The sequence below is a fragment of the Mustela putorius genome, unplaced genomic scaffold, assembly GCF_011764305.1.
Source record: "Mustela putorius furo isolate JIRA1106 unplaced genomic scaffold, ASM1176430v1.1 tig00003853_pilon_pilon_pilon, whole genome shotgun sequence".
Classification (NCBI taxonomy): Eukaryota; Metazoa; Chordata; class Mammalia; order Carnivora; family Mustelidae; genus Mustela; species Mustela putorius.
This window is the reverse complement of record NW_025422005.1, coordinates 84,460,369-84,473,281: the sequence shown is the minus strand read 5'-3', so window position 1 is coordinate 84,473,281 and position 12,913 is coordinate 84,460,369. Positions and strand designations below refer to the sequence as shown.

At 39.0% G+C, this 12,913-nt stretch overlaps 1 long non-coding RNA gene across 2 annotated transcripts in view; it reads left to right on the top strand.

The window, feature by feature from the left end:
* The first annotated feature begins 2,142 nt into the window (after positions 1-2,142).
* Positions 2,143-12,913, top strand: part of LOC101688846 — a 28,577-nt gene continuing 17,806 nt past the window's right edge. For both annotated transcript variants that reach the window (XR_201008.3, XR_006601833.1), the window contains exons 1-2: positions 2,143-2,351; positions 2,543-2,644. This is a non-coding gene — a long non-coding RNA (uncharacterized LOC101688846). The remainder of the gene's footprint in view (positions 2,352-2,542; positions 2,645-12,913) is intronic.

Sequence of the window (12,913 nt, the reverse complement as noted above, 5' to 3'; positions counted from 1 at the left end):
TAAGGGCCTACTTATCCAGAGTGATTCCATCTTGGATTCAACAGTCATTTTGTTGTTTATACCATAAAATTTAAACTGTCCCTGCCCCCCCACCCCAGGACTTACTAAAAAACAAGCCCGGGAAACCAGTCCCAGGTAACAAAGCCCAAATACAAGGGTGCTTAGGCCAGGTGGAGGTATCCAATCAGTGGGGGCGCATACTGTCTCCCTAGCTACCAAGGAGTATGGGCCCTGCCTTTTGGGCGCCAATTCTGACTGATGTGATAGGCTAGTTCAAATGTCTACTATAGGGTAAATTGTAATTCAATTGGTCACATATGTGTGGCCTAGCATGACTGTGCAGCTTTCTCTGTGTTACAATCTTATTGGCCACCTGTGCATGGCCAGGCCCAACCACATGGCCTTTGCCCTTAAAAGCTAGTCTGTGAAGCAGAGAGAGATTGCCCTCTCTGTAAGAGGGGTAGCCCCAAACGTTTGGTTTGATTCTTGATGCTTGGCGCAAAATAAAGCTTTGCTTGACCTTGGCTTTGTATCAGTCTCGCTCCTTTAATCATAGACCCATTATTGGGGGACCTTTCATAGGTGTGCCTGAAATATTTGCATCTGTTCTAAGGCAGACTAAGGAATTTATAAGGTCTTAAGTAGGTGTTGTTCCTATCCAACTCATCAGACTTTCTTCATTGCCAATTACATAAAGCTAGGTTGTAAATTGTGGGACTGCTCTGGACTATAGTGAGAAGATTATAATCCTACAGGGCCCAGCATCCATGTTCTTCACCAGCAGGGCCCTATAGCCCATTTACTATGAAAATCACATGACCAAATGAGCTTGGTGTTCTCCTCAGGTAGATTCTGTTATCAAAACTAATATTCTCTAAACTAATATTATTTAGTTCTAATTAGTTCTAATATTATTTAGTTCTGTAATATTAGAGTTTGTCTAAACTTATATTATTTAAGGATGGAAGTTTTAGGAACCTTGAACAATATGGGCTCTGACTGGACTTTCATGACCAAAGTTAAAGCATTATCCTTTGTGGGTGATAATAATACAGCGTGAGGTCTGAGTGAAGCTGGTCAAGGTCTTCGTTCTGGAGTCAGACCTGTGTTCTTGGCACTAGTGCTTACTGTGATGTTGAACAAACTACTTAGCTACTTTAAACTTCAGTTCCCTTATCCTTCAAATGAGACTAATAATGGTATGAGGGTTTATTGTGTAGATTGAACGCCCTTATATGTTATGTCATATATGACATGATACAATGTATCTGCCATGTAGTAAACTCTCATCAAATGGTAACTCTTTAATTTTATTATTATAAATGTATTCTTTGGCAAAAGACACTTCCTATCCAATTGTCCTTTGAAAACATCAAAGCCTTTCATTATGATGCATTCAGTTTTCCTACTTCCTGACTTTGTCTACAAACAAAGTATTACCGATTCATCTTTTGAGGTCAACCTCCTTCATGAAGCATGTCCCCAACCTTCCATCTCATTTCCATTTTCATCTCAACCATCTTGGCATTCCTATCATCCATATTACTAAGAAATATACCATGGTATTTAATTCATTACTACTTGTTTTTCTTTCATGGCTCTTTTCTTCTCACTAGAATTTTTAAGTACCTTAAGAGCAAGGATTGTGCTATATACCACATTTGTGCCATCTCGAGTATTCTATGTGGTGCTGGCAAAGAGCCTATGCTCAGTAAACAACTGTTGATTTTACTTTTTATTTGGAGGGTGATTAAAATAATGTTCTTCTGCTCGAATGTATCAAAGGACAGCTCACGAGATGTCACTGATAGCTCTGGACTGGGTCTAGAGAGATGATCCCTGGGCTTAATGAGGACCAAAGGGATTCTGGCCACACATCACATGTGCACAGGATATGTAGGGGACCAGTGAACATTCAGTAAAAGAATCTGGTTTAAACAAACCAAATGATCATATACCCTCTGCTCGACCCTGGGTATTGTTGGTGTAAAGCCAGCAGTGTGTGGCTGGAGAGGTGGGGAAGACTCGGTTGTCTGACCATACGGTATGCACCATCAAAAGTGCTCTCTCTTTTCCAACAGCTCCCAGGCTTCTAGCAGGCCAAGGGCAGGGCCTGGTCTAGAATAGAAAGTTGACAGACAACAGAACACTGTGCCTAAGCAGGACTGAGAGAATGGAAAAACTGATCCACAGGAGGTCCACCCTGCCAATTCAGCGGCCGTTGGAGGAAATGCTTTCAAAATAGAATGCGTGGAGCCTGGCAGGCCAGCACAGGAAGACATGCCAAAGCTTGCAAGCTCCCTATCAGAGACAGGGTGGATCCCGCATGCTAAATCATAGCTTTTCGAAAGGTATGGTACCTCCTAACTATCTTCTGTATCACTGCCAATCTTTCAGTATGGTCTAGATTGATACCAGGTAGGCAGAGACCAAGGAGAGTAAAACAATTCAGGTGCACAAGTTGTAATGGATGGCTTGCAGCTTTCCCTTCAAAAAATATATCATGGGTATCCTGCTTTATGCTAACTTTTCCTATCCTCAGTGGACCCGGGTGCCAATGGTGAACTCCAGGAATGCAAATGGATTGTTGAAGTTAAGCACTTAAAGTTTCACAGTCCTTCTACTTGCTTCTGTGACTGAACAGGTGAGTGGATTGTGGCAACATTTCTAGAGGCTTCTGCTTTAGTTTCATAGATGACATGCTCAGTGGCAGATCTGTAAATGACCACAGTGGCGATCTTATGGAAAGGGCTGGCCTGTTTCTTCTTGATTGGGAAGAAAGAAACCTGTTTAACCAGATGACTTAATCCTTCTTCCTGGGAGAAAATACAACAAAAGACTAACAAATGCAAGAATGATGCCAGTTTTCCCTGAAGGAATTTCTGGGGAAGAGATGGGGGATAATACTGTTGGAGGGATAGGTTATGACCTGCTTGGAAGACATAAAATAAAATTGTGACTAAAAACTCAGAGTAATTTTTTAACCTGAGGCCTAAAGTAGTCGGTTCAAAGGAAAACAAATTCAGGTATGCCAAACAGAGATTATTGGCTATCAGATGAGAGAGAAAATGAGCCATTGTGATTTGAAAATAGCCAACACAGTAAGTTTCTTCTGTTTGATTCATGAAAGTCAATCTCTCATAGTACCTCACTGACCATTTGGGGGAGCGGGGAAGGACCTTCTGTAGAAACAGAAATGTGCCTTCTCTCACTTCAGTTCCGTCAAACATACAGAGAGGCCCCAGACACAGAGCTTTCACTGAGTGATTAGGAAATCTTTATGGATACACCTGAATGAGAAAAGGACACCAATTTTTGATAATCCAGTGGGACAGGTTCCTTTTCTTCACCTTTGGCTTTAAGTATCCCTGCTTTCTAATGTCAGGCCTGTGATCAGAGGACACCTGAAAAGTCTTTGTAAGGAAAATGCTACACTCTGACTTGTCACATGTGTAGATCAAGGGAAGTGGCAGTGGCCTGGGAGAAAATTCAGTCCTTTTCTGTGAACAGGAGACTTTGTTCACACTCTGAGACGGTAAGAAGTGTTACCTTCTACTTAAGTCACTTCTTAAATGAGCTGAGACACTTAGACCATTTCCTGCCAGTGGGGTGGCAGGAAAGCTGACACTTCAGGAAGACTCGGATGGTTTTGAAATGATTTTTCACAACTTGAGAAATTTGTATGAATGTCCTAGAATATCATTGTGTGAATATTTGTGTCAGGAGTATTTCTGAATTCAAACGGCCATATTGGCAAGTAATTCAGGAGTAGAGAGTAAAGTCAGTGCAGGAGCAGAGAGCAGATAGGATTAGGACACAGAATTAATAAGCCTGAAGTATCGGTGAATGACATTTGGGTGAGACATGGAACCCTGAAGGAAAGAGACTTATTCTCCGCAGCTGGAGAAAACCAGAACAAAACAAAACAATCAGTTACTTATGTCAAATTAAATTTCAGAGCAATTACAATTTAAATGTAAAAAAACCCCATAATGATAGTTGAAGTTTATGCAGGAGTTTCATAATCTAGGAATAGGGAAGGCTTTCTAAAAATGACATCTGAAGGAGCCTGGGTGGCTCAGTGGGTTAAAGCCTCTGCCTTTGGCTCAGGTCATGGTCCCACGTGAGGCTCTCTGCTCAGCGGGGAGCCTGCTTCCCTTCCTCTCTCTCTGCCTGCCTCTCTGCCTACTTGTGATCTCTGTCTATCAAATAAATAAATAAAATATTAAAAAAATTAAATAAAAATGACATCTGGAGCCAACATCTAAAGAAACAATTTGCAGGTTGGTTGCATGAAAATATTTCTATGACAGCACTGTGAACAGGGGACCTGGGTGGCATAGTTGGTTTTGCATCTGACTCTCAGTTTCAGCTCAGTCATGATCTCAGGGTCCTGAGATTGAGCCCTAGGCCGGGCTCTGTGCTAAGTATAGAGTCTGCTTGAGAAGCTCTGCCCTCCCCCCATTTTCTCTCTCTCTTTCAAATAAACAAATGAATAAATCTTTAAAATAAGTACTATAAACAAATTTGAACAACAGATAAAAAGTACTAAGCTTTCTTATATAAGAGGTATGACAAAAGAGGCATAAAATCAATAAGGAAGTAGTGGACACTTCTGGAGAAAAACAAGAAACAATATACAGGGCCATTAAACATATGAAATAAAGCTTAAACTCATCAATGTTGAAATAAATGTAAATTAAAAGAATGCTTACCGTTTTATCATGGAAAATATTTAAGAATTGATAATAACCAAGGTTTAGTATAACAGGCTAGGGGCCATCTCAATACACTATGGGAGAGAATTAAACAATGGCACAAATTATATGAAGAACAATCTTGCAACCATTGTTTCAAAATGTAAAATACGTGTACTTTGTGGCCCTGTATTTCTAATTTTAAAAATTATTTAAGGATGGAATCACCAAGAAGCAAAAGTATGTATATAAGATGCTCATTGCTATTTTATTTAACATGACAACAAATGGAAACTACCTAATATTTCACAGACTAATGGTGAGTTTAAAAAAGCTAAGGCAAAACAATGGGCAACTTTAAACTATAATGTAAACATAAATTTACTCATATTAAGACATATCTGTGATGTATTTGGTGATAAAAGAATACAAAGAAACACTTATAATGATACTCAAGTTATGCACACAAATTTAAATATGATTTTTTTCCCAGCATTTTATTAAGAAAATTTCGAAGATACAGAGAAGTGAAAGAGCAAGAAACACACGTATAGTTTCCACCTAGATTCAATAAGGGCTAACATTTTGCCGTACTTATTTCTCTCTTTCTCTGAACACACACACACACACACACACACACACACACAACCTTGATCCATGAATGTTCTCTAATCATTTATTGGGACCCAGATCCTGCCTGATCTGATTAGAGGGACTTCCATCCCTTTGCATCCCTCTAAAGGCAGCCCATTCTATTTTTGATAGTGTTCTCTAAGGAAGTTTCTCCCTCATTTGCATTAAAACCTGCATTTAGGAGGGGAATTTCTTTTTTTAAAGATTTTATTTATTTATTTGACAGACAGAGATCACAAGTAGGCGCGCCACCGAGCAGAGCCTGATGCGGGACTCGATCCCAGGACCCTGAGATCATGACCCAAGCTGAAGGCAGAGGCTTTAACCCACTGAGCCACCCAGGTGCCCCTCGGAGGTGGATATTATCACTATAGTTCAGCTATGACTTTTTCTCAGGTAGGAGGGTGCTGAAATACAAAAATTTAAATCACTTAAATTCAATCAGGAATATCTCAATTCTAGCTTTTATGTTTCGAAAAGTAGCAATAATAATGTCTTTGGCAGATTTGTCTTAAAAAAAAAGTCTGAGTCAGATTTTAGAAAGAGAAATCCGTATTAATCTGTCTTTCCTGTTCTGAGGCGGGGAGGGAAAGAGTACCCCCTCAGACAGACGTCTTCACCTGTGGAACAGCTTTCCCTCATACGGTCATGGCCAACCACCACTAAGCAAAACCACTGTGCTCTGGGACTGTTCCAGTCTGTCAGGGAGGCAGATGCTAGATAAGAAGATGCTGACAGGCCTTCTGGTGTCCTTCCAAGCTCCCCTTCAGAGTTCAGCTCCTTTGTCTTGATCTCCTCATCTCTGCTAACCGTCCCCTCCCAGGTGGGCAGGGCAGGGATTGTTCTTTTACGTCTCTCTCTTGCTTGGTAAATCACCTCAGTATGGATTAATACAACCAATGTTCTTTTCTTTTCATAGAGTGTGTATGTGTGTGAGAGAGTTGAGGAGGAGGGTGCTTTCAGAAATTGGGAGGCTGGATGACTTGTCCTCTGCAAACTCCCCAGGTTTGGTCTTGGTCTCCTCCCTTCTCTCTTTCCCTAGCTTCTTAATCCCCATTTCCACTTTCTTTCTGTTTCTGTGTCCGTGCTATGCTCCTCTTCTCACAGGGACTTTCTCTTGAGATTTCTCCTCTGTCAAAGATGTCACTTGTCTCAGTTCCTCTGGGGACTGATAATTCAATTGTGAACTGAGATTTCCTTCTTCAGAGTTGTCTGTTAGGTTCTCTGACAAACAATAATGTTCTCTTTAGATCTGGTTTACTTCAAAATGTTCCAGTGGGGCAGAAGTTTCATAAATCTCTCTCAGCGATGGTATTTGGACTCATGGTTAATGAATACTAAAGTTTTAACAGAGGTTCAGGTACCAGGTGAATGGCAGATTTCCTGCTCATTGTTATGAGTCTCCCATGTTAGTTTCAGGATTGGCTTCCAGAGATTAGGTTTTAAGTTAACATAAGGGTCAAGTCCCACAGACTGGATATACGTTTAAAATGGACACAGAGTAGGGGAAGACATTTAGCTTTTATTCAAAGCTCATTATAATCTTAGGTTTTTAAGGGCTGATTAAGGTAAGAAACTGGAAAATTGTCATTTCAATCTTTATCAGATCATTTGTCATGATTCTCTCATACTGTTATGATATATATACTCTCTCCTGTCTTCCAAAGAATGTCAGAATTTGTGGAAGGTCCAGAGATTCTTGTCAGTGTCATCATGTATTTACTTTATGGTTTATTCAAGGTTAGAATAAAGTACATGATGAATTTCAGTTCAATTTCTCTACCAAAATATCAAAATGAAAAGATATAAAAGGTATTGGATCACTGAAAAGGAAATGAAATAATAAAATTATTGAATGTTTGTTACATCTGCCAAAGTAGCAAATGAATCAATTCCTGGAAGATTCAAAACTTTACAAAGATATACACTGCAATGTTATCTATCAGTTAAAGAGTAAATATGTATCAAAACAATTCAATTGAAGCAATATACTAAAGTTACTAATGAATTACATATAAAATACATCAATGCTATGATAAAAAGTCATTTTAGATATAGCATTTATACTATGTTTTTAAATAAATGATTAAAAGATTATTTAATGCTGAGACAGAATGATCATTTGACAACCTCTCAAGTCCTAGTCTGGTATTTTATTTCTAGAACTCTTACATATTATATTTATATTTTTGGTAAATTTTATTAGTGACTGTTTCAGCACCAGACATTATATCCATATCAGTTGCAATGAAGATATCTATATATGAATTAAAAAAATAATCTGTTCTGATTAGCAGAATATTTTGGCAAAAATATTTCATATTTATTAAAGAAGATAGCCCTGGTAATTATTAAAAAAAATCAGTGCTAGGTAAATCAGCTTTGTGTTGAGCACCCAGTACATATACAACAGCACAGTACACATTGGGGAGACTACAAAGTTGCATAACAGTTCCTTTTTCTAGGACCACACAGTCTATGATTGGTGTACAGATTGCATACGTGTAAGATAAAAATAATCAGTTGTGAAAGATAAATAATAATATAAGATAATATATAATGAGTGGTAAGTGGAAGATGCTGCTAACAAGCATTGTACTAGGAGCAGCAGATGGTTTTTTGTGTTGTGAAGATAATAGAACATTTTCTAGAGGAAGGAAATTTTGTAGAAAAATTGGGGAGTGTTTGTTTTTTTTTAAGGATTTTATTTATTTATTTGACACAGAGAGAGAGAGATCACAAGTAGGCAGAGAGGCAGGAAGAAAGAGAAAGAGAGAGGAGGAAGCAGGCTCCTCACTGAGCAGAGAGCCCGACATGGGGCTCGATCCCAGGACCCTGAGACCAAGACCTGAGCTGAAGGCAGAGGCTTAACCCACTGAGTCACCCACGCACCCAAGTGGGGAGTGTTTTTACTGAGAATGGGTAAGCTGATGTACCACAGATCTGCCAACTTAAGGAAAAGAGAGAAGACATTTCAAAAATTAAGTAAAAATGTTATTTGCTTACAGAACTTAAATTGTTTAAATGAGGATTCCCCCCAAGGCAAGTGACATGAATTTTGTCCCAATCAAGACCTTGACCACTTAGTTCTTCATAATACAAGATGCTGTTTTAGGCTACTATAACTAGATAATATGCTGTAAATTACTCTGGGATTTCGAAATTGTCTGGTTGCATTTCTACAGAGCTGCTGTGTTTTCCCTAGGTGGTGTTGACTCAATAATTTATATTCTTATATATACACTTTTTTTTTTTTTTGCAGATACTTAACTAAGGCTGACATCACTGGTTGAGTATTTCTTTGTAGAATTCTTGAATATCTACCCACACAAATCAAAATTCAGAAGAGTTTACAGTGGAAAGTTAAATACCCAGAATTTTAGGCATGTTCTATACAAATAATTGACTCTATGTAATCTTCACCTAATATGTCTGATTGGTATTTAAAAATTATATTAAAATTTATTTTCTATTTCATTGCAGTTTATCAAACTGTTATAGACTTTAAGGTTTACTGTTTACCCAGTCAGTTTTGCCCAAACCATCTTATCATCAGAACCTTTTCCAGGGTGCCTGGGTGCTCAGTGGGTTAAGCTGCTGCCTTCAGCTCAGGTCATGATCTCAGGGTTCTGGGATCGAGTCCCGCATCGGGCTCTCTGCTCAACAGGGAGCCTGCTTCCTCCTCTCTCTCTCTCTCTGCCTGCCTCTCTGCCTTCTTGTGATTTCTCTCTGTCAAATAAATAAATAAATCTTAAAAAAAAAAAAAAAAAAAGGAACCTTTTCCAGGTAACAACTAACCCTACCATCCAGAAGAAATGTCTTTTCAGATTGCAAGTTTAAATCTTTCAGTTTTATTTCATACTTCAATAATAGCTGTAATTTAGCTAAATAGCCCTTGGTAATTTCATCCAAATGAGTAGTCTCCAGGAGAGAGAAAGTATATTTAGCATCTAGGACTTTGTAAGAAACTATAGAATAATTCTTAAACTGCCCTTCCGAGATACAAAAAATACACAAATAATAGAGAGATCTACTTAGAGACAAATACAAGGTGGAAATACTCTTGTAACATGGTGACTGTAGGAACATACATTAAAATGTAGATTGGGAAGTGAACTGCTAGACTTAAATTCAAGGCCTGCCTAGTGTGGAAAGAATTATTTACGGAATTTGTTTTCTGACTGATAGAAAAGAATGGGATCTGGATTCTGACAGACCAGGGCTCAAACCTGATCTCCGAGCTTTAGGAGCTGTATGCCCTGAGCATCTTACTTTGTCTCTTGGCGCCTCTGTGTTTCCAAGTCTGTAAAATGAAGGTATCACAACTCATCCTCGAAGGAAGTTGTGCGGCTTCCACATCTGTGTAAAGAGAGCAGAGAAATGCTCTATAAATGTCAGTGCTCTATTTTCCCTTCCCCACATGGGGCAAATGCTCCATCTAACTACTGCATGGACAATGGTCTACACACTTTGAAAATCCCTAGATAGATTTAAAAATAAAAGAAAGCCAGAGGAAAGATTTTCACAAATCTGTACAGAGAGAAAGCAAAAGAAGTCAGGTGGGGAATGACTTTTATTTCAAAAAGAGCTTGGATGGAAATGAAGGAAACTCAAGGAGGTACCGAAAGAACAGTGGGCTGATTGTTAGAGTAATTAGTGGCAAAACTTCAATGTCAGGTTGTTTTTGGATCCCCACGTTACCACAATAAACCTGTGTGAAGTTTCTCCCTGTGGGTGGCAGCTGGCCAGCTCCGAGTGCAGATATTTACGTGTCCTAGAGACAGGATGTGACACCACCTGGGCTACTTAAGACACAGGGCTTGAGGTGGGCTGATGAACCCTTAATGCCCAGCAAGAGTGATCCTGCCTGTGAGTTAAGAAAGCCCTGGATGTTTTGAGAAGACTGCCAATATAATCCTGGTTAGAGTGTGATTTGATAAAAAAAAAAAAAAAAAAAAAAAATCTCTAAAAATACTTCCTCACCTGCTGTCCTGTTCTTGCAAGTTTTGCTGTCAGGAATTTTTTTCTTCCAGTGAAGGTATTATCATTTTCAGATGTTCTCTTTTGAAATGGAAGAATCTGCAAGAGGTTTTAAGGCAACGGATTTTTGTCCTGTTCCTTTACTTAGTCCTAGTAGGTGAATCAACTTGAACCCGAGCTTTACTCCTTCCAGGACTGAAGTATGCTGGATATGTCTGGTGAGATGCCCGGGCAGTTCACAGGACTGTTTATACAAGCTGAGCATGTCTGGGTGGAAACTTCATCCTAAAAGCAAAAAGAGCCAGACCCCATGCTTGGCTGAGTCATAAAGTCTTAGACATTGAAGAGGAAAAATGACTTTGAACACAAAATTGTAGAGTTGGTCTTTTGACAGGGAAAGAGAGTAAGTAAAAATAGAAAAATTCCTTTCACCAAGAATATAACTGGTTAAGCTTGAGAAACACCTTGTGAGGATCCCCATCTTTAGAGATTAACCCAAGTAGGAGAGAGGCATTACCCTCTTCGGTTCACAGATCACCTTGAAAGCCCTGGTTGTCTGTGGATCAGTGGCCTTGGCTGGGTGAGACATTCATGGACTTTGTCTGGGGGCTGGAATTTCTATGTTAAGAGGTGGGAGAACCTTGTGAGATCTGCTCAGGTTGCAGATGGAAAATGTATGTATATGATCAGAGTTGATATCATATGTATAAGAAAAAATAAAACAAAGGCTTAGATTTTTAAATTCAATTATATTTCTATTCCCTGAGTGGCAGGGAAAGAAAGACTTGGGGAGACCATGATTAAGAACTAAAACACCGAAAACCTGGGTGGCTCAGTGGGTCAAGCCTCTGCCTTTGGCTCAGGTCATGATCTCGGGGTCCTGGGATCGAGTTCTGCATTGGGCTCTCTGCTCAGCAGGGAGCCTGCTTCCCCCTCTCTCTCTGCCTGCCTCTCTGCCTACTTGTGATCTCTGTGTGTCAAAAAAATAAATAAAATCTTTTAAAAAAAGGAATTAAAACAGCTGGGGAAAGAGCACCCTCCTTCTCTGTGGATCAATTTTGGTCAGGGACTGATTTATGAATGGAAAAAAAAAAAACTAGCTCGTTAAAGATGTAGAAAAAATTCTGAAAGAAAAATCTATTTAGAAACATTTGTTGAAATCTTGTCAGAAAATTTTACCAAAAATTAAATAAATGAAAGCTTTTAGTATCTTCATGTACCTTGAGAATGATACCTTTGCTCTAAGAATTATTTGACTCAATTATATAATGAATGTAAATTTATGCCTTTTTAATTAGACATTTTTAATTTTTGAAAATGAAGTCAGGTTTATACAAAATTAGACTCAATGTTCTGTAAAGCTTATATTCTCATCATTGGCACTATCCATACAGTGGCAGTAATTTGAAGGATGAGGTAAAATTCCTGGCTGGGATTTATGAAGCCAAAACGGGAATTACTTCAAAACGCTCAAGTGCTCAAATGATCTGACAGGGGTAGAAGAAATATTGTAAGTTGTATTAGTCATCAAGTTATCAGTGTTATTTTAAATAGTTGTGAATAGGACCCTAGGAGTTGGATTTGATGGGAAAGAGAAAGAGGCTGCTAGAAGAAGTAGAAAGGACATGGTGGGAATGTGGACTAGATATGTGTGTTTGGGAACTTTGGGCAGCAGGAGATGAGGTGGCTGAGAGGAGTGCTCTGGCGGTGGGGGGCCAGGGAGAGGCGGGTGACAGTGATGGCGCCTTCTTTAATACCCAACTTGGACACACACCTTAGAGACACACTCAGGGTTTCCTAGGAGATTCATGAGGCAACCTTTAAAATAATATCTTGACAGTTAGTGTCCTACTTCTTAGAAACTCAAGCACTTTACCAAACACTGCACATAGCACTCAATTATAATGATTACATTTCCAAGAAACCAATGTAGGTTTCAAGAGTTTAGAAAATTGGTGACTTTAGAGATTCTCTCTCTCTTCCTCAATTCAATGCAACAAACATTAGTGAATATTATTATGTGCCAGGCACTGTGCTGGCCCCTGGGCATAAGAAGATAAATAATAAATGAACACTTGAAGAATGATTCAGATGGGTAGGTGTGTGGGTAGGGCTTGGGTAGAGACAGTTGTTGGCATGGGGCTTTGTTGAAGAGAAAATATATGACAGATAAGGAAGAGGGGAAGAATATTTCAGATAGGGCCATTGTTCAGGAAATAGTGGGTAATATGGTAGGATTTAAATACAGGACTTGGAAAGGAATCTAGTGGAAAAGTAAATATAATTTTGGCTTTTATTTACTGAACACTTTCTTGTAAAACTGGGTTAATGTCAGATTGCCATGCCTTCAGTGTTATGCTAAGAGACTTATACTTTTTGATTGGAGTAAGAGAAGAGTGATTCCCTGTGATAGAACTGTGAAGGAGTTTACAAGGCTATAGCCATGTAATCATGTCTATAATCATTGAATACTTGGGGTCAGGCATTGGGCTGACTATGTTAAACATTATCTCATTTATTAGGTCAGAATTTATTATACTCGTATGATGAGATGTCATAAGGGACCTGATTAGATTTTTAGTGATAGGGATAGAAAGGGGCAA